Below are 20,859 nucleotides of genomic sequence, written 5' to 3'. Positions count from 1 at the left end.
AGGAAGAACAAGAGTTCCTGCTTCAACTGGAAGATGTAAGTATAGATTTGTACTTAAAAGTACATTAGTGTTGTGTTACAACAAACCTCAATGGAATTGTTTTGTTGAAGTGTTCTGTTCTTTTCCTCCACACACACACACACACACACACACACACACACACACTTTGATTAGTTTATAGGAATACATTTTGATTTTATATAAGTCTATATTTAGATAGATTTAAGTGTTTTATTGTAGTGTTCTGTTCTTTTCCTCTGCATTTGTTTTTGAATGTTTGTTTATATGCTATGAAATGAATGTCTGTTTTGCTACCATCAGTCACTGTCCTGCTTATTCACACAAACAAGGTATTTGGACATTTCCTTATGAGTTGCTTGATTGGCAGAATTTGTCCCAAAAGGCATTGGGACAGTCGGAACAATTACTGCCAACTGGGTTCGGTAAATTAGCCTACATGGCCAACCCATACATATGTAGTTGTATGGCAGTTTTTGGTTATAATGGAACTCATTCCTTATAACTCATAAAGTGTCATTTTGACTACATTTGTATGGGCCGGTCCAAATGGCCCATTTGTTCTTCTTCCTCCCAAACAACATCTCCAGAGTGCTCTGGGCTAGGGGGCTGAAACTTATGAGGGGGCATGCCTTGGAGGAGCCCTCTTAGTGTGCAGAGTTTCGTGAGGCTAGCACTGTCACGGGGTGTAAGCCGAACAGAGGTGGACTCAAATGCTGGATTCAATAGTATGAAAAAGATTTTTTTTTTTTTCTTTTAGAGAAGTGGAACGAGATAGGAATGCTGGATCATGAGCCAGAGAAGCGTTGGGGAAACCAGGAGAACGCAGGGGTCCGAACGACAGGTGCAACTGGATATGGAGAGATGGGTTAGTGTGCGTCCAAGTAGGGGAATGTTCCAGAGAGGGGAAACTGAGACTGTCTTACTGTGAGCTGGTGAAAACACAACTGGAGGGTGAGGCAGAGACTGACTGGCTGGAGGGTGTTTTCCAGTGTGGCGGCGGGTGAGCAGGCAGGTGGTGAGGCAGATCCAGGTAATGCTGAGATGTGGGAGAGATGCAACCGGAAGCCAGGGAATCCGTCAGACTCGGGAGGAATGAGACTGGAACGAGGAGACAGGTTAAAGACACAACATCAATTTCTTTGGTCAAAGAAAACTCGAGAGAGACGGGAGCTGGCCTGATTACCACGGGAATGGTAAAACGATCGGGCGAAGACTGGTGCTCCTGCTGCTCCTTAAGTAGGGTTCTTGATGGTGAATGAAGAACAGGTGTGACAGCAGGCAGCAGCCAGGCTCCGCCCTGGTCTCCACGGAAACCTGCTCACCCAGCCTGAAACTTAGAAGACACACCTCCCAGCCAAGTCAGATCATGACAAGCACCTCAAATTGTGACATTTTGGCAGCTTCACCATATATGGTGAACATTGACCTCAAGGAGCTAAACCCACCAAACGTAATACACAGGGTCCTTGGCTTCATAGCAACACACACAGCAAGTTTTGTGAGGCTAGCACCTCAATGTCCTTTGCGAAATGGCAGAACAAATCACAAATCTCCCACTGTCATTTGGGACAACTTCTGACATTTTGGTTATAAATATAAATTTAGTCCAAATGTCCACTTTTGATCTATAAGGATAATGACACTTAGCCTACATGGCCAGCCATACAAATGTAGTCCAAATGTCCACTTTTGATTTAAAAGGATATTGACACTTGGCCTAAATCGCCTGCCCATACAAATTTAGTCCAAATGTCCACTTTTGATTTAAAAGGATAATGACACTTGGCCTACATGGCCAGCCATATCAATTTAGTCCAAATGTCCATTTTTGATTTAAAAGGATAATGACACTTGGCCTTCATGGCCAGCCATATCAATTTAGTCCAAATGTCCACTTTTGATTTAAAAGGATAATGACACTTGGCCTACATGGCCAGCCATATCAATTTAGTCCAAATGTCCATTTTTGATTTAAAAGGACATTTGGCAGAATTATCCCCTAGATAATCATAGCACCCAGTACCAAAAAATTACTAATGCCAATTAAGGCTAATTAGCAAAACAACTGCACAATGCTCAAGGGTAGGACGCTGAAACTCTCGAGGAAGCATGTCTGTCAATAGCACCCTCAATGTTCCACATTTAAAAATAATCTGAGATTTTTTTATTTTTTCAGCTAAATCAGTCCCTCACAAATGTTCAACTGCCATTTGCCCTCCCTCTGACAAATGGCAGAGTACATCCCAAATATCCTAAATATCAGCCAAAAGCGTTCCAAATTGTCCTGGGAAAAATGAGATGCTTCTCTACACATTTTTGGGGACTCTTTGGAAGCTTATGGACGTTCCGGGGGACAGACGGAAAGCTTGTGGACGATTAGGGGGTGCCCTCCCCAAGTATCTAAAACATTCCCTGATATCCCGGACAAACTGTCTAATATGTCAGAAAAACCAAGGCTTGAGTCAGGCTTGACACAGCCGATCAATGGTAGTAGTCCCGGCAGTCCAAGTGTGCGGCAGGCGCCTGGTCCTGGGCAGCAAAGATTAACGCCCTCTGCAGCCTGGAGGCTTAGGCGGCTGTCCGTATCTCTCCATCGACAGCGGGTCTCTGAGCTGGTGGCTACGGGAGCCCAAAGGTCACCCCATGGCACTGGCTCTCCATTGATTAAGAAGGCAGGATGGGTGAAGAAGGGGTTAGATGTTACGGTTGCGCATCTCCCTTCACGTAACCCACAAGGAGTTGGATCATGTTGGACTCAACCTTCTGGTGGTTGTAGTCCCGTTGGACTGGGGAGGCAGCGGGCGCCTGGCTCTGGGACGCGGAGGTCGACTCCTCCTGCGGCCTGGCGGTTTAGGCGGCTGTCTCTTTCTCTCCTGCGCCTGCGGGGCTCTGAGCTGGTAACTAAGAGGGCCTGTCGGTCACCTCAAGGTGCTAGCTCTCCATCAAGTACAAGAGCATCAGAAGAACTCCATGGGTCTCCTGGCGTCGGGACGGCTGTAACACCTACAGTTGCTCCCCGACGTTCTTAACGTTCATCTGACCTATCGAGGCGTAACCTCTTCCCCAATAAAGAAAGGACGGCGAGGGTGATGGATGTTGCGGCTGCGCATCCCTCCTCTCCTCCTCAAGGCTCTGAATCTCACATGACACAAAATCCTACTAGCGGTAGTAACTTTGTTGATGCAAAAATGCAGCGGGCTCCTGGCTTGGGGACGCGGGAGTTGACTCTCACTAAAGCCCTGAGGTCGAGGCGATTGGCTGTATCCCTTCAACGACTGCAGAGTTCTGAGTTGGCGGCTAAGGGGGCCCTTGGATCGCCCCAAGGCACTGGCTAGCCGTTAGATGGAATGATGGAAGGGTGAAGAAGAGGTTAGATGTTGCTTCGGTACATCTCTCTTCAAGTAGCCTGCAAGGTGTTGGTTCAGGTCTTACTCTACCATTTGATGGTAGTAGCCTTGTTGGTCCAAGGATGTGGCGGGCGCCTGGCTCTGGGACGCAGAGGTTTACACCCTCTGCGATCTGGCGGTTCAGGCGTTTGGCTGTGTCTCTTAGGCGCCTGCAGGTCTCTGAGTTTGCTATAGCCAATCAACCTACTGGTGGTAGTAGACCGGTGATCCGAGGGTGCAGCGGGCACCTGGTCCTGGGCCGCGGAGGTTAACTCCTGCGGCTTGGAGGCTTAGGCGGTTGTCCATATCTCTCCGGCGTTTGCGGGTCTCTAAATTGGTGGCTATGGGGGCCTTAAGGTCACCCCACGGCACTGGCTCAACACCAGTTTCGAACGACCGAGATAGTAACCTGGGAAGAGCATGTTATGCAGGCTCCCCTAGGCAAAAACTCATCTCCCCTGAAAAGGGAGGTAACATGGATTTTTATTCTGAGGATAGGGCCAGAGTCGGAAGAAGTGTTACTGATCACCTTGGCCACTTGTTCGTAGGTGATAATAGTGCGTCCTCAAGCCCAAAACCCACCGCGGGAAGTAGGGTAGGGAGGCCTTCTGAGCGAATCAGGAGAAAGGGCTGCGACTCCGACGATTGTGGCAGTCCAAAGAAGCGCACCCGGTTCATGGCTCAAAGGAAGAGTGAAAAGCTTGTGGTGCATGGCCCTTGCCCCCCCCCCATGCCAACTGAGGTGTGTGGGTAGCAGCCAAGTGTAGTCTCCTGTTAGACTGGACACAGTCACGCGAGGGAATAATGGTAGCAAGCTCGCGGTCGTGTGTTCATCCCAGCATGAACTTGTCAACTCTGTGGCTGACTCGGTTAGTGGTGGTACGGTTGTGACGGAGTCTCACCTACCGGAGCAGGATCCGCGTGTTGTTCTTGAAAAGCTGCCGGTCTCTACAGTGGGTCTTGCGAGTCATCTCGCACAGACGCATGTGATGATGGCTGGGCAGTGGACTTGTCGTGAGTGTGGGACTACACTACCGAATCAGACCTTAATTAAAGATCATTAAAGTAAGTTTGAGAAACACAAATTCCAGCTGGGTCTTAGGGGCAGCTTCAAATGTGAACACTGTGCTAGGATTTTTGATTTGGCAAGTGGTGTGACCTTACATTAGCGTATGAGCCACCTGCATAACTTTGTTGGTCAAGGCACTGTTTGCGGCGTTCCTCGGCGCTTCAGTGCTGCGACGGCGCTGTGGTCGGCTGAGTAGGTCAACAGATGGCGTCCGAGTCTCTACAGATGCCAAGTCTTGCAAGATGCAAGAAGTTGGCGGTCTCCCTTGGGACCTGCAAAACATAAAAGCAGGTCAGGAGCCAATGCAGACAATTGCATTTAATCGCTCGAAGGCAGAAGGGACTCCCTCAGCCAAAAAGAAAGAGAACAGAATCTCCTAGCAGGTTAAGAACAGCACCTGCTACACCACCATCAATACCACAGGTGAATGTCAAACAAGTCCTTGACGAGATGGTAAGCAATGTGGTTTTAGGGGCAGATGGTGGGGCTGGGGAGTCCCTGAGAGTCTCTGTCACGGAAGAAGATTGCACTCAGGATGCAATTTTGTCTGCAACTTCCAACTTGATCAAAGAGATAGGTCGAAAAGCAGTTCGTTACTCAAAACGCTGAAGCCAAATTGAACACCCTACCAATATAACGGGCAAACAATACAGGAGAAGGCGGGTCCTTCTAAGGTTCTACAGTCATTTGTTTTGTTGTGACAGAGCGAAACTGGCAAAGTTTGTCCTGGATGCTACGTATCCCATCCCCCTGTCTGAGATTATGTCTGTTTTCAAGAGCAGGTGGGGCTTTGTCAGGCCGTTTCTTGGTTTGTGTAAGTTTGAGGGCTTGGAAGGGTCGACAACATTGGTTTCTGCGGTATGATCACTTCTCTGGAGGTCATAAGTAACCTTCGAGCCATGAAGAACCGTACCTCTCCTGGTCCAGAGAAGGGACCCAAAATGAGAGAAGCTGGCTCACATGTTTTCAACATGGTTGGTCTGAGAAACCCTGCCTAGGGCTTTCAAAGAATGCTTTCTATAAGAATATTATGACCAGAGTTCTATGTCAGGAAGGATGGACTGCTGACATTGCAATGAAGGTAGGAGTGAAACAAGGTAACTCCTTATCCCCACTACTCTTCAACCAAGCCCTGGATCCATTAATCCAGGCACTCGAACGCGAAGGCCGTGGCTTCACTGCAGAACTGAACACCATAGCGGCGATGGCATATGCAGACGATCTAGTGTTGTTGAGCAATTCTTGGGAAAGAATTCAAGCCAACATTGCAATCCTGGAGGACTTCTGCAAGCTTACAGGGATGAGTCTCCAGCCCGTCATCCCGTCAGCCTGAGGAGGTCAACAGGTTGGTGTCTGAAGTGCAGGGGAGGCCAAAGGCATCAGTATTTAAGGCGAGTAAGGCAGTTGGGAAGGCAGTAAACCCTTATTTCCCCTCATTTTACAGTTCTTCTCCAGTGGGAGCTGGCAATGCTCAACAGACTCATCAGAAAGACAGCCAGTCACAAAAACCCTTAGATGACTTAGTCGGCGAATTTCCAATTACCTGTGACGGCCAGCCACCGACAAAGACCGACATGGTCAATACAAATTTTTCAGATGACCTGATCTTTTACAACCAGTCGGAAGCCAAACAGTATGCTGAGCAAGAGCAATATCTGCTGTGTAAGTACTCCAATCTATAAATACTCCAATCATAAAATCCCAATTAATTTAGTGTGACAAATCACTTGCACGGCTGAATATATTTGTATTATTTCCATTAGCAAACCTCAGATATTGTAAGCCCTTGGCCGGGAGGGTGGCTTGATTCATCGGGGTGGAAGGGCAACTACCCTACGGCCGAGGACATTTTGCGTATTTGGGAGCCTGCCTCCAGACAAGCAGTCGAGGGAAATGAGGAGGCAATCAGCAACGTGGCCCTGCAGCAATGGACGGGAGTCCTCATCAAAAATTTTGGTGGACGGAAAGGGCTTGGTAAGAAAACTTTAATTTGTTCTTGTAAGGGGAGATACTGAAATGAGCATTGTAGCATTTTGTGCTAACCTTAAAATCCACCCGTAACAAAAAATATTGAAAAGTTTGCCAATCTCTAATGTTTCTGCAGTTGATATTTTGATCCAACTTCAAATTTTGCGTTCCCTTGATTACAGGAGTGGTTGTAACCAGGCCCTTTTTCAAGGGCGACAGTCTGTGACTACCATGGTGAAGTAGTCGCTGCTGAGGAAAGGGAAGCTCGAATGGAAGCCCTTGCGAACCAGCCAGGCTACTTGTTCTTTTTCATATCCAGGATGCAGAGGCATCCGTACCCGTGCCACCCTGACCTGGATATGGTTGGTTGAAGAATCAATCACTCCAGAAAAAGACCAAACCTCAAGCAACATCACTGCGTTTTGAAGGTCAATGGTGAGGACATCGACATTATCCTTTTAAGGCGATCACTGACATAAAAGTGGATGAGGAACTTTTGTTTGTCTACGGGGTCAAAAGGAGGTCGTTTAGAGGAGAGGGCCTGGACCTGAACTGGTTGGACCAGTAGGATAACCTGAGCTGTGCCATAGAGAAATTTCTGTCCAGAAAAAAATAAAGTAACTGTAACTTTAACTGTCTGTGTGTTTGTGGTCTTGTATGCAACAGCTATAATTGAAGTCAAGTCTTGAATGACAACATAAAGTACATCATTTTGTTATTCTCAGAACTCAATAGTATTGGTAGTAACGTTTAAGGAGTGGTAGTAGTAGTAAAAGCAGAGTAGGATACTAGCAACAGTAGTATCAGATCAAATATTGCAGTAGTGTATGCTGTGTATTTTAGTGAAGTGTCCAGTTTCAGCCTATGGGGGGAGACAGAGACTACTGTCTGTGTGATGACATGTCTGGATATTAATTCACTTTATTAACATTTTATTATTAACAACTGTTTGTGAACTTAACATGAAGTTCTTCATACCGTATTCACACGGCGGATCACAACAGCTAACAAGGAGCCACTGACTATTAAATATAACGTGGTTGTTTGCGCTGAGACGCATTCAAGTGTCCTTCATTTCTGAATTGAAAATAGTGAAGTTGAAGGAACAGTCAAACATCTTCCGAACAGTCAAACATCTTCAGTGATTGGCCCGCCTAACCCCAGACTCCCTAGAGGTGACTGTTGAAAAGCAAACAAGGGCCAAGTTAAAAACGATTGTTTCTTTTGAAGGTCATCCACTACACAGTGTTTTTAATGGACTCAGAAGCTCATTCAGTGAGAGACTCAAGATGCCTCAATTTTTCACTAAACCAAACAGGAAGTCGGCCATTTTGAATTTTATGACGTTTTTGGACCATTTCAAGCCGTCATACCTTAACGAACTCCTAGAGATTTGATCCGATTGCCTTAGAATTTGGTCAGAACAATCTAAACACCTTTGTGATTAAAAGTTATTCAAAGCGTATTGTTTCATGAAAGGCCTTGTCAGGTCTGGTGAAAATAGCCATCTGACGTAGGTTGCATATTTCGTTGTAAAAAAATGTCTCTCTAGCGCCCCCTACAAGTCTATGCCCGATTTACTTGAAATTCGACAGACATGTCCACATCTGCTAGATCTACAAAAAAGCCGCTCAGACCCCTAAGCTTCGCCTACCGAAATTTTCCGCCATTTTGAATTTTGTGAAAAACTCGTTTTTGGAACCTCCTCCTACACGCTTGGTCGCATTGCTACCAAATTTGCTGTGGATCATTATTGGACCTAGATCACACAATGTTATCAAAAGATTGATGATATGTTATAGCGTTTAGAAGATACGAACCAATGAACTTCTTGGGGCGTGGCTTGTATATCAATACTCTTAACTTCTCAACCGTTTGTCCTGAAATCACCAAAATTGCTGTATATGTGCACATCGCATGGTGGAACATACTCTGTAATTTTTATTCCATTCAACTGCTAGGGGGCGCTACAGTAATTCACTCAATTTCAGTTTTTTGGTGATTTTTTGCATTTTCAGCCTTTGTATTTGAACAAACTCGTCCTAGAGAATTCATGCGATGGACTTCAAATTTGGTCAGGATGCTCTTAAGACCTTTGTTAAAGTTAAAGTTATCAAAAGCTAGAGTTTTCATCGAAAAACCTTGACGTGGCGGGGCGGCCATTTTGCCTCATTGGCCGGGAAAAAAGAAGTTGTTTTAACTCCAAGGTACATTATTCAATCTGCACAAAATTTATTTTGCATGATGCTACTTCAACCCTTAGCACATTTCCAATGAAAGATTTTCAATAACTCATAGCGCCACCTACTGGCAAAAGGAAATGTCATATTTTATACTTTTATTTACTCCTCTTAGCCTGTTCATCAGATCAGTCTGAAATGTGGCAACTCTGGCCTTAACACATTGATGATGCATCATCATGAATATTGTGAGTTTTCGTTGAAGGCTGTTGCCGCGGCAACGCATCATTCGCCATGAAAAAGTAGGCTGATGGATCAGTGGCTTGCGATGCTCAAAAACTCATGGAACTTTATACATGTGTTATAGGTAATGGGAGGACATATTTTATATGGGTGTTTGGCTTGGCCGTTTTAAATTGCCTCCATAGCACCCCCTACAATATTTCAAAAGAGCAGCCCCAGCGCTACGTTTGAGGTACCTGTATGAAACCTGGTAGGATTATGTATCTCAGAGAGACTTATAAATAAGTCTCTTGGGACCATGCTCTAAACTGTACCGGAAGTCGGCCATTTTGATTTTTGTGTCATTTTTCAATGGATTTAGGCTCATTTCTAGTCGCTATACTTTAACAAACTCCTCCTAGGCACGTTGTCGGATCCACTTCAAATTTGGTCGGTACAGTCTCAAGACCTTTGTGATTAAAAGTTATCAAAAGCTTTACGTTTGACGGAATGGCTTAGCCGTAGCGGGCGGCTACTTTACGTGACTCCCCATGAAAAAAGCTGATGTAACTCAGCCGGACTTGTTCCAAACGCTCCTAAACTTCCCATGCTTGATAACACTCATGGCCTGAGGATGTCTACAAGCTAATTTTCACTAATACTCACAGTGCCACCTGCTGGCCAATGTAATTATGCGTTTTTTGACAACTGGCATCCGATTTACATGACTTTTACACATTGTTGTCTACAGTTGTTATAGAGCAACATAAAACATGTTTGTGCATGTTCTGTAGCACCACACAGCGGATACAGGATGCTGTGGACTATTTGCATAGGATCATTTCCTGCGTCACGCGGCCCAAGCAGAAAAAAATCATCGGACTCCGACGTGCGTTGTCCGACTGTCGCAGACAATCTCGGCTGCATACGTTGGAGTCCTGCCGGCACCCCCGACGTGCGGGAGGAGACGAGGGCCCGTTCATCGCTGCTTGCAGCTTTAATTGTTAGGGCCCGAGCCACCGACAACGTCAGGCCAGCAAAGGCCCTATTGAAATTCTATGGGGTATTATTAGGGCCTGAGCACCGACGTAGTCGGAGCGGAGGACCTATTGTTATTCTAATGTTTTTTATTATTATTATTATTATTATTATTATTAGGGCCCGAGCACCGACGTAGTCGGAGCGGAGGACCTATTGTTATTCTAATGTTTTTTATTATTATTATTATCGTACCAGTTTCATCGCAAAAAGGAGGTGCTTGGGATACTGGGAATCTTTTGAAATTTGGCACAAAATTCAATCGTGGTGAAAATTCCAGTATTATTGGGGTGTCCAGCTGCGGCATGACATTTTGGCTCGATCGCGCCCCCTACAGAGTAGCCCCAACTTTGAGTTTCACCTAGCTGTATGAAATTTGGTTGGTATGTGGAACGTGATGGGACGTACAAAAAAGTCAAAAGGAGGTATATCCTAAACCAAACAGGAAGTCGGCCATTTCGAATTTTATGACGTTTTTGGACCGTTTCAAGGCGCCGTACTTTAACGAACTCCTCCTAGAGATTAAACCCGATTGCCTTCAGATTTGGTCAGTATGCTCTTGAGACCTTGGCAGTGAAATGATACTCAAAGATCAAAAAGTTATCAAACTATGTGTCCGTGGCGTGGCGGCAAAAAAACACCATTTGCCATGAAACAGGAAGTTGTTGTAACTCGGCTGTACATTGCCTAATCTGCTCCAAATTTCTCATATGTCATAACATCCTGACCCTGAACACATGTATATGACAATTTTGAATCATAGTAATAGCGCCACCTAGTGGCAACAGGAAGTCATAGGTTGTGTACTTTGACACCCTACTGCTCACAGATTAATCGGATCCCTCTCAAATTTTGTCACAAAAGCCTTAAGACCTTGATAATGCTTCATTGTGAAAATTGTAGGAAGTTGTCGAAGCGTGGCGACGTGGCGGCTCTGCGAATTTCGATCCTTCGCCATGAACGAATAAACTGATGTAACTCGACTCCGCATCATCAGATCTTTACCAGATTTCACATGTTTGATTAAACTCCAGGCCTGAAGACATCTGCAAGCCAATTTTTAATCATAGTCATAGCGCCACCTACTGGCAACAGTAAGTTAAAGTCTTTATACTTTGGCTTGTTTCTCTTAGTTGGAAAATCAGATCAACATCAAATTTGTTCCACACAATTGTAAGAAGTTCATAATGCCAGTTCTCTAAGCTTTTAATGTTTCGTCGAACGCCGTTGCCGTGGTAACGCAGTCTTCGCCGTGAAAAACGATGGTCATTTGGAGAGGTTAAAAAAGCTCGAAACACAAGCAAACTTGACACACAGATCACAAGGCCAAAATGTAGTTCTATAATATGATTTTATTCAATCAGAGTGTTAAATCGGCTCAATAGCGCCCCCTACAAAATTTCAACGAAGCAGCCCTCGCAGTACGTTTCACATAGATTAACAAAATTTGGTAGGCACATGTATCACATGTGGACTTAAATAAAAGTCTCTTGGGGCCATGCCCTAAACCCAACCGGAAGTCAGCCATTTTTAATTTAGTCTGAATTTCTAGTGTCGTTTTTGCAAATTCCAGGCGCTCTACTTTAACAAACTCCTCCCAGGGAATTAATCAGATCAACTTAGAATTTGGTCAGAACAATCGAAAGACCTTTGTGATTAAAAGTTACTTAAAGCTTGTTGTTTCATGAAATGCCGTTGCCGTGGCGATGCATTCCTCGCCATGAAAAACAAAGGTGTTTTTGAGGGGCTAAAAATACTCAAAACAAAATCAAACTTGTCACACACATTTAAAATCCTGAATGTAGTTATCTGATGTGATTTTAATGCTTCAGAGTGGCAACTCGGCTCGATAGCGCCCCCTACAATATTTCGACGATGCAGCCCTCGCAGTACGTTTCACCTAGATGTATGAAATTAAGTAAGCAGGTGTATCACATGTAGACTTAAAAAAAAGTCTTAGGGGTCCATGCTCTAAACCCAACCGGAAGTCAGCCAATTTGAATTTTGTATGAATTTCTTGTGGTTTTATTTCCTTTTCCAGGTGCTGCACTACGAACTCCTCCTAGGGAAATAATCGATCAGCTTAGAATTTGGTCAGAACAACCTAAAGACCTTAACGATTAAAAGTTACTAAAAGTTTGATGTTTCATCGGATAACATGGACTTGGTGTCGCGGCAATTTTACATGATTCGCCATCATCCATCAAGCTTTTGTAACTCAACCTTACTTTGTCAAAACTGCCCCAAACTTGACATGCTTGATTGCCGTCGTGATTTTAGGACTTCTGCATGCCAATATTCACTCATAGTCATAGCGCCACCTACTGGCAACCACGGACGTAAACAGAATTCTATAATAACAGCGGCCCAAACAGGGTTTGTGGGCACACCATGAGAAAAAGACTTCTCTGATCTAAATCTGTGCAAACTAAGATGCTTGGAGAACAAAATTTATCAACAGTGTTTTTCAAATCATGTCAGTGGGCATTAGTATAAATGATCTGTCAAGAGCTTCTACATGAGAATCAGGTTAAATGTTACAATGAATGCTTCACACTACAATCTAAAGTTACAGAAGAGCTTAAAATGAAAACAGTGTCAAATTAAAGTGTTCAAGTAAAAACAAATGACACTGCTGTTCTGTTAACTTTCATGTAAGTCCAAATACAATCAGCAGGACACTGTAGGGAGTTGAACTTCGTCACAGTAAACTGACAGTCTGTTATATTTCAAACATTGAAGTGCATTCACGCACATTCATTTTCTTAAACATCTTAACAGGCTTACATCTATGATTGTATCGGAGATACATTTAAAACATTTGAGGCTTAAGACCTGGCAACATGATCTTGCTACGCTGCAGGTCGACGCAGGAAAAATCATCTAACTCGTGCATGCAGTGTATGATGGTCACAGAAATGCATGGCCGCGTCATCCAGAGTCTGACGGTCACAGAAATGTATGGCCACGTCAAGCAGAGTCCTGCCAGTACCCTCGACGTGCGTGAAGTTGCGAGGGCCCGATCAATGCTGCTTGCAGCTTTAATTATTATTATTATTATTAGGGCCCGAGCACCGACGTAGTCAGAGCGGAGGACCTATTGTTATTCTAATGTTTTTTATTATTATTATTATTATTATTATCGTACCAGTTTCATCGCAAAAAGGAGGTGCTTGGGATACTGGGAATCTTTTGAAATTTGGCACAAAATTCAATCGTGGTGAAAATTCCAGTATTATTGGGGTGTCCAGCTGCGGCATGACATTTTGGCTCGATAGCGCCCTCTACAAAGTAGCCCCAACTTTGGGTTTCATCTAGCTGTATGAAATTTGGTAGGTATGTGGAACGTGATGGGACGTACAAAAAAGTCAAAACGAGCTATATCCTAAACCAAACAGGAAGTCGGCCATTTTGAATTTTATGACATTTTTGGACCGTTTCAAGGCGCCGTACTTTAACGAACTCCTCCTAGAGATTAAACCCGATTGCCTTCAGATTTGGTCAGTATGCTCTTGAGACCTTGGCAGTGAAATGATACTCAAAGATCAAAAAGTTATCGAACTATGTGTCCGTGGCGTGGCGGCAAAAAAACACCATTCGCCATGAAACAGGAAGTTGTTGTAACTCAGCTGTACCATGTAAAATTGACGCTACACCAAGTCCATGTTATCCGATGAAACATCAAGCTTTTAGTAACTTTTAATCGTTAAGGTCTTTAGGTTGTTCTGACCAAATTCTAAGATGATCGGATTATTTCCCTAGGAGAAGTTTGTAGTGCAGCACCTGGAAAAGGAAATAAAACCACAAGAAATTCATACAAAATTCAAATTGGCTGACTTCCGGTTGGGTTTAGAGCATGGACCCCTAAGACTTTTTTTTAGGTCTACATATGATACACCTGCTTTCTTAATTTCATACATCTCGGTGAAACGTACAGAGAGGGCTGCATCGTCGAAATATTGTAGGGGGCGCTATCGAGCCGAGTTGCCACTCTGAAGCATTAAAATCACATCAGATAACTACATTCAGGATTTTAAATGTGTGTGACAAGTTTGATTTTGTTTTGAGTATTTTTAGCCCCTCAAAAACACCTTTGTTTTTCATGGCGAGGAATGCATCGCCACGGCAACGGCATTTCACGAAACAACAACCTTTGAGTAACTTTTAATCACAAAGGTCTTTAGATTGTTCTGACCAAATTCTAAGTTGATCTGATTAGTTCCCTGGGAGGAGTTTGTTAAAGTAGAGCGCCTGGAAATTGCAAAAACGACACTAGAAATTCAGACTAAATTCAAAATGGCTGACTTCCGGTTGGGTTTAGGGCATGGCCCCAAGAGACTTTTATTTAAGTCCACATGTGATACATGTGCCTACCAAATTTTGTTATTCTATGTGAAACGTACTGCGAGGGCTGCTTCGTCGAAATTTTGTAGGGGGCGCTATTGAGCCGATTTAACACTCTGATTGAATAAAATCATATTATAGAACTACATTTTGGCCTTGTGATCTGTGTGTCAAGTTTGCTTGTGTTTCGAGCTTTTTTAACCTCTCCAAATGACCATCGTTTTTCACGGCGAAGACTGCGTTACCACGGCAACGGCGTTCGACAAAACATCAAAAGCTTGGAGAAATGGCATTATGAACTTCTTACATTTGTGTGGAACAAATTTGATGTTGATCTGATTTTCCAACTAAGAGAAACAAGCCAAAGTATAAAGACTTTAACTTACTGTTGCCAGTAGGTGGCGCTATGACTGATTCAAAATTGTCATATACATGTGTTCAGGATCAGGATGTTATGACATCTGAGAAATTTGGAGCAGATTAGGCAATGTACAGCCGAGTTACAACAACTTCCTGTTTCATGGCGAATGGTGTTTTTTTGCCGCCACGCCACGGACACATAGTTCGATAACTTTTTGATCTTTGAGTATCGTTTCACTGCCAAGGTCTCAAGAGCATACTGACCAAATCTGAAGGCAATCGGGTTTAATCTCTTGGAGGAGTTCGTTAAAGTAGAGCGCCTGGAAATTTAAAAAACAACACCAGAAATTCAGACTAAATTTAAAATGGCTGACTTCCGGTTGGGTTTAGGGCATGGCCCCAAGAGACTTTTATTCAAGTCCACATGTGATACATGTGCCTACCAAATTTTGTTAATCTATGTGAAACGTACTGCGAGGGCTGCTTCGTTGAAATTTTGTAGGGGGCGCTATTGAGCCGATTTAACACTCTGATTGAATAAAATCATATTATAGAACTACATTTTGGCCTTGTGATCTGTGTGTCAAGTTTGCTTGTGTTTCGAGCTTCTTTAACCTCTCCAAATGACCATCGTTTTTCACGGCGAAGACTGCGTTACCACGGCAACGGCGTTCAACGAAACATCAAAAGCTTAGAGAACTGGCATTATGAACTTCTTACATTTGTGTGGAACAAATTTGATGTTGATCTGATTTTCCAACTAAGAGAAACAAGCCAAAGTATAAAGACTTTAACTTTCTGTTGCCAGTAGGTGGCGCTATGACTTTGATTCAAAATTGGCATGCAGATGTCTTCAGGCCTGGAGTTTAATCAAACATGTGAAATCTGGTAAAGATCTGATGATGCGGAGTCGAGTTACATCAGTTTATTCGTTCATGGCGAAGGATCGAAATTCGCAGAGCCGCCACGTCGCCACGCTTCGACAACTTCCTACAATTTTCACAATGAAGCATTATCAACATCTTAAGGCTTTTGTAACAAAATTTGAGAGGGATCCGATTAATTTGTGAGCAGTAGGGTGTCAAAGTACACAACCTATGACTTCCTGTTGCCACTAGGTGGCGCTATTACTATGATTCTAAATTGTCATATACATGTGTTCAGGGTCAGGATGTTATGACATATGAGAAATTTGGAGCAGATTAGGCAATGTACAGCCGAGTTACAACAACTTCCTGTTTCATGGCGAATGGTGTTTTTTTGCCGCCACGCCACGGACACATAGTTCAATAACTTTTTGATCTTTGAGTATCGTTTCACTGCCAAGGTCTCAAGAGCATACTGACCAAATCTGAAGGCAATCGGGTTTAATCTCTAGGAGGAGTTCGTTAAAGTACGGCGCCTTGAAACGGTCCAAAAACGTCATAAAATTCAAAATGGCCGACTTCCTGTTTGGTTTAGGATATACCTCCTTTTGACTTTTTTGTACGTCCCATCACGTTCCACATACCTACCAAATTTCATACAGCTAGGTGAAACTCAAAGTTGGGGCTACTCTGTAGGGGGCGCGATCGAGCCAAAATGTCATGCCGCAGCTGGACACCCCAATAATACTGGAATTTTCACCACGATTGAATTTTGTGCCAAATTTCAAAAGATTCCCAGTATTCCAAGCACCTCCTTTTTGCGATGAAACTGGTACGATAATAATAATAATTAAAGCTGCAAGCAGCATTGATCGGGCCCTCGCAACGTCAAACACGTCGAGGGTACTGGCAGGACTCTGGTTGATGCGGCAATGCATTTCTGTGACCATCATACACTGCATGCACAAGTTAGATGATATTTCCTGCGTCGACCAGCAGCATAGCAAGACCATGTTGCCAGGTCTTAAGCCTCAAATGTTTTGAGTGTACCTCCGATACAATCATAAATGTAAGCCTGTTAAGATCATTAAGAAAATGAACGTGTGAATGTGCGTCAGTATTTGTAACATAACAGACTGTCAGGTTACTGGGATGGAGTTCAACTCCCTGCAGTGTCCTACTGATTGTATTTGGACTTACATGAAAGTTAACAGAACAGCAGTGTCATTTGTTTTTACTTGAACACTTTAATTTGACACTGTTTTCATTTTAAGCTCTTCTGTAACTTTAGATTGTAGTGTGAAGCATTCATTGTAACATTTAACCTGATTCTCATGTAGAAGCTCTTGACAGATCATTTATACTAATGCCCACTGACATGGTTTGAAAAACACTGTTGATTAACTTTTGTTTTCCAAGCATCTTAATTTGCACATATTTAGATCAGAGAAGTCTTTTTCTCATGGTGTGCCCAAAAACCCTGTTTGGGAGGCTGTTATTATAGAATTCTGTTTATGTCCGTGGTTGCCAGTAGGTGGCGCTATGACTATGAGTTAATATTGGCATGCAAAAGTCCTAAAATCATGACGGTAATCAAGCATGTCAAGTTTGGGACAGTTTTGTGAAAGTACAGTTGAGTTACAACAACTTGGTGGATGATGGCGAACCATGTAAAATGGCTGCTACACCAAGTCCATGTTATCCGATGAAACATCAAGCTTTTAGTAACTTTTAATCGCTACGGTCTTTAGATTGTTCTGACCAAATTCTAAGTTGATCGGATTAATTCCCTAGGAGGAGTTCGTAGTACAGCACATGGAAATGGAAAAAAACAGGAGAAATTCATACAAAATTCAAAATGGCTGACTTCCGGTTGGGTTTAGAGCATGAACCCCTAAGACTTTTTATTAAGTCTACATGTGATACATCTGCTTACCAAATTTTATACAGCTAGGTGAAACGTACTGCGAGGGCTGCATCGTCAAAAAATTGTAGGGGGCGCTATCGAGCCAACTTGCCGCTCTGAAGCATTAAAATGACATCAGATAACTACATTCAGGATTTTAAATGTGTTTGACAAGTTTAGTTACGTTTTGAGCATTTTTAGCCCCTCAAAAACACTTTTGTTTTTTGTGGCGAAGAATGCGTCGCCACGGCAACGGCCTTTCACGAAACAACAACCTTTGAGTAACTTTTCATCACAAAGATCTTTAGATTGTACTGACCAAATTTGAAGTTGATCTGATTAATTCCCTAGGAGGAGTTCATTAAAGTAGAGCCCCTGGAAATGTCTAAAACGACACTAGAAATTCATACAAATTTCAAAATGGCTGACTTCCGGTTGGGTTTAGGGCATGGCCCCAAGAGACTTTTATTTAAGTCCACATGTGATACATGTGCCTACCAAATTTTGTTAATCTATGTGAAACGTACTGCGAGGGCTGCTTCGTCGAAATTTTTTAGGGGGCGCTATTGAGCCGATTTAACACACTGATTGAATAAAATCATATTATAGAACTACATTTTGGCCTTGTGATCTGTGTGTCAAGTTTGCTTGTGTTTCGAGCTTTTTTAACCTCTCCAAATGACCATCGTTTTTCACGGCAAAGACTGCGTTACCACGGCAACGGCGTTCGACGAAACATCAAAAGCTTAGAGAACTGGCATTATGAACTTCTTATATTTGTGTGGAACAAATTTGATGTTGATCTGATTTTCCAACTAAGAGAAACAAGCCAAAGTATAAAGACTTTAACTTACTGTTGCCAGTAGGTGGCGCTATGACTATGATTCAAAATTGGCTTGCAGATGTCTTCAGGCCTGGAGTTTAATCAAACGTGAAATCTGGTAAAGATCTGATGATGCGGAGTTGAGTTACATCAGTTTATTCGTTCATGGCGAAGGATCGAAATTCGCAGAGCCGCCACGTCGCCACGCTTCGACAACTTCCTACAATTTTCACAATGAAGCATTATCAAGGTCTTAAGGCTTTTGTGACAAAATTTGAGAAGGATCCGATTAATCTGTGAGCAGTAGGGTGTCAAAGTACACAACCTATGACTTCCTGTTGCCACTAGGTGGCGCTATTACTATGATTCTAAATTGTCATACATGTGTTCAGGGTCAGGATGTTATGACATCTGAGAAATTTGGAGCAGATTAGGCAATGCGTGAGTGGGCGGAAGTTGCCAAAATAACAATTTCTTTTCGTTCACACAATCTAGTGGTTAAATAATCTTCACACCATTCCAGCAACACTTTGCCTTACAAGTCACAACTATAGACTGTATATAACAAGTAGACAGTCTTTGTGACGTCCTCATTGATGCCTAACTTAACAGAACTTAAAATAAAATGTGTTGAACTCAACTACCTAACAATGCAAAAACATTTTAGTATGAAGTGACAATAACAATGTGTGATTTAAAATGGACTTCCTGAACCTTGCCACTGAGGCAAGGCAAGTTTATTTGTATAGCACATTTCAACAACAAGGCAATTCAAAGTGCTTCACATAAATCCATTAAAAGCATCAAAACATAATGCAAAAGAAAAGGAGATTTAAAAACAATTAAGAACATTCATTGAAACATTAAAAACAGTCATAAAAACACTAAAAAGCTAAAAACAGAATAATAGTTGCAGTGCAGTTTAAGAAATAAAATACAGCTGTAAAATGCAGGAAACTGATTAATATCCTTGAATGTGGTTCAATCAAAGGCAGCAGCAAACAGAAAAGTCTTCAGTCTGGATTTAAAGGAGCTGAGGGTCTCTGCAGACCTGCAGCTTCCTGGGATTTTGTTCCAGATATGTGGAGCAGAAAAACTGAACGCTGCTTCTCCATGTTTAGCTCTGACTCTGGGAACAGAAAGTAGACCAGTCCCAGACGACCTAAGGGGTCGAGATGGTTCATAGGGTAGCAGCAGATCAGAGATGTATTTTGGCCCTAAACCATTCAGTGCTTTATAAACCAACAGCAGGATTTTAAAGTCAATTCTTTGTTGGACAGGAAGCCAGTGTAAAGACCTCAGAACTGGAGTGATGTGATCTACTTTCTTGGTCTTAGTGAGGACTCGAGCTGCAGCGTTCTGAATCAGCTGCAGCTTTCTGGTTGACTTTTTACAGAGACCTGTGAACACACCGTTACAGTAGTCCAGTCTACTGAAGATAAATTCATGGACAAGTTTTTCCAAATCCTGTTGAGACATAAGTCCTCTAATCCTTTATATGTTCTTCAGGTGATAGTAGGGTGATTTTGTGATTGTCTTGATGTGGCTGTTCAGGTTGAGGTCTGAATCCATAACTACACCTAGGTTTCTGGCTTTGTTTGTGGTTTTTAACATCAGTGATTGAAGCTGAGCGCTGACTTTCAATCGTTCATCCTTGGTACCAAAAACAATTACTTCCGTTTTATCTTTGTTTATTTGAAGAAAATTCTGGCACATCCAGTTGTTGATTTGTTCAATGCATTTAGCCAGCCCTTGTATGGGATTATAGTCCCCTGGTGATAGAGTTATGTAGATTTGTGTGTCGTCTGCATAATTATGATAACAAACTTTGTTGTTTTCCATAATCTGAGCTAGTGGAAGCATGTAGATGTTGAACAGAAGAGGCCCCAGTATTGAACCTTGGGGAACACCACATGCTGTTTTAGTCAGCTCTGATGTGTAATTAGCTACAGACACAAAGTATTCTCGGTCCTTCAAGTAGGATTCAAACCAGTTAAGTGCTGTGCCAGAGAGTCCCACCCAGATTTTTAGTCTTTCTAGTAGTATGTCATGGTCGACCGTGTCGAATGCAGCACTGAGATCTAGTAATACTAAGACTGAAATTCTGCCATTGTCTGTGTTTAAGTGGATGTTGTTGAAAACCTTAACAAGAGCAGTTTCAGTACTGTGGTGCTGTCGAAAGCCTGACATCAAAACTGTTATTTACAGCCAAGAAGTTGTTCAGTTGTTGAAAAACTGCTTTTTCAATTATTTTACTCAAAAATGGGAGGTTTGATATTGGCCTATAATTTTTCATTGTTGCGGAGTCTAAATTAGCCTTCTTTAGGAGTGGTTTAATAACTGCTGTTTTTAGGGCTTGTGGGAAGACACCTGAGAGAAGGGATGTGTTTACAATTTTTAAAAGATCAGTGGTCATGCAGTTTGAAATGTTTTTGAAAAAGTGTGTTGGTACAATATCCAAGCAGCAGGAGGATGACTTCAAATGTTGAATAATGTCTTCTAGGCTTCGAAGGTCGATTGAATGAAATTGTGTCATATTTGAATGGATGTTATTCAGAGATGGGGACAACACATATCCTGTGGTTGGTGTTGAGGCACTGACTGCTTGTCTAATTTTCTGAATTTTGTCAGTAAAAAATGAGGCAAGTTGATTGCATGCCCAGGTGGATTGGAGCT

This window comes from Cebidichthys violaceus, unplaced genomic scaffold (assembly GCF_023349555.1).
Source record: "Cebidichthys violaceus isolate CVI_PGR_0920_01 unplaced genomic scaffold, fCebVio1.0.p SCAF_127, whole genome shotgun sequence".
NCBI classification, from domain to species: domain Eukaryota; kingdom Metazoa; phylum Chordata; class Actinopteri; order Perciformes; family Stichaeidae; genus Cebidichthys; species Cebidichthys violaceus.
Note: the sequence above shows the minus strand (reverse complement) of the source record.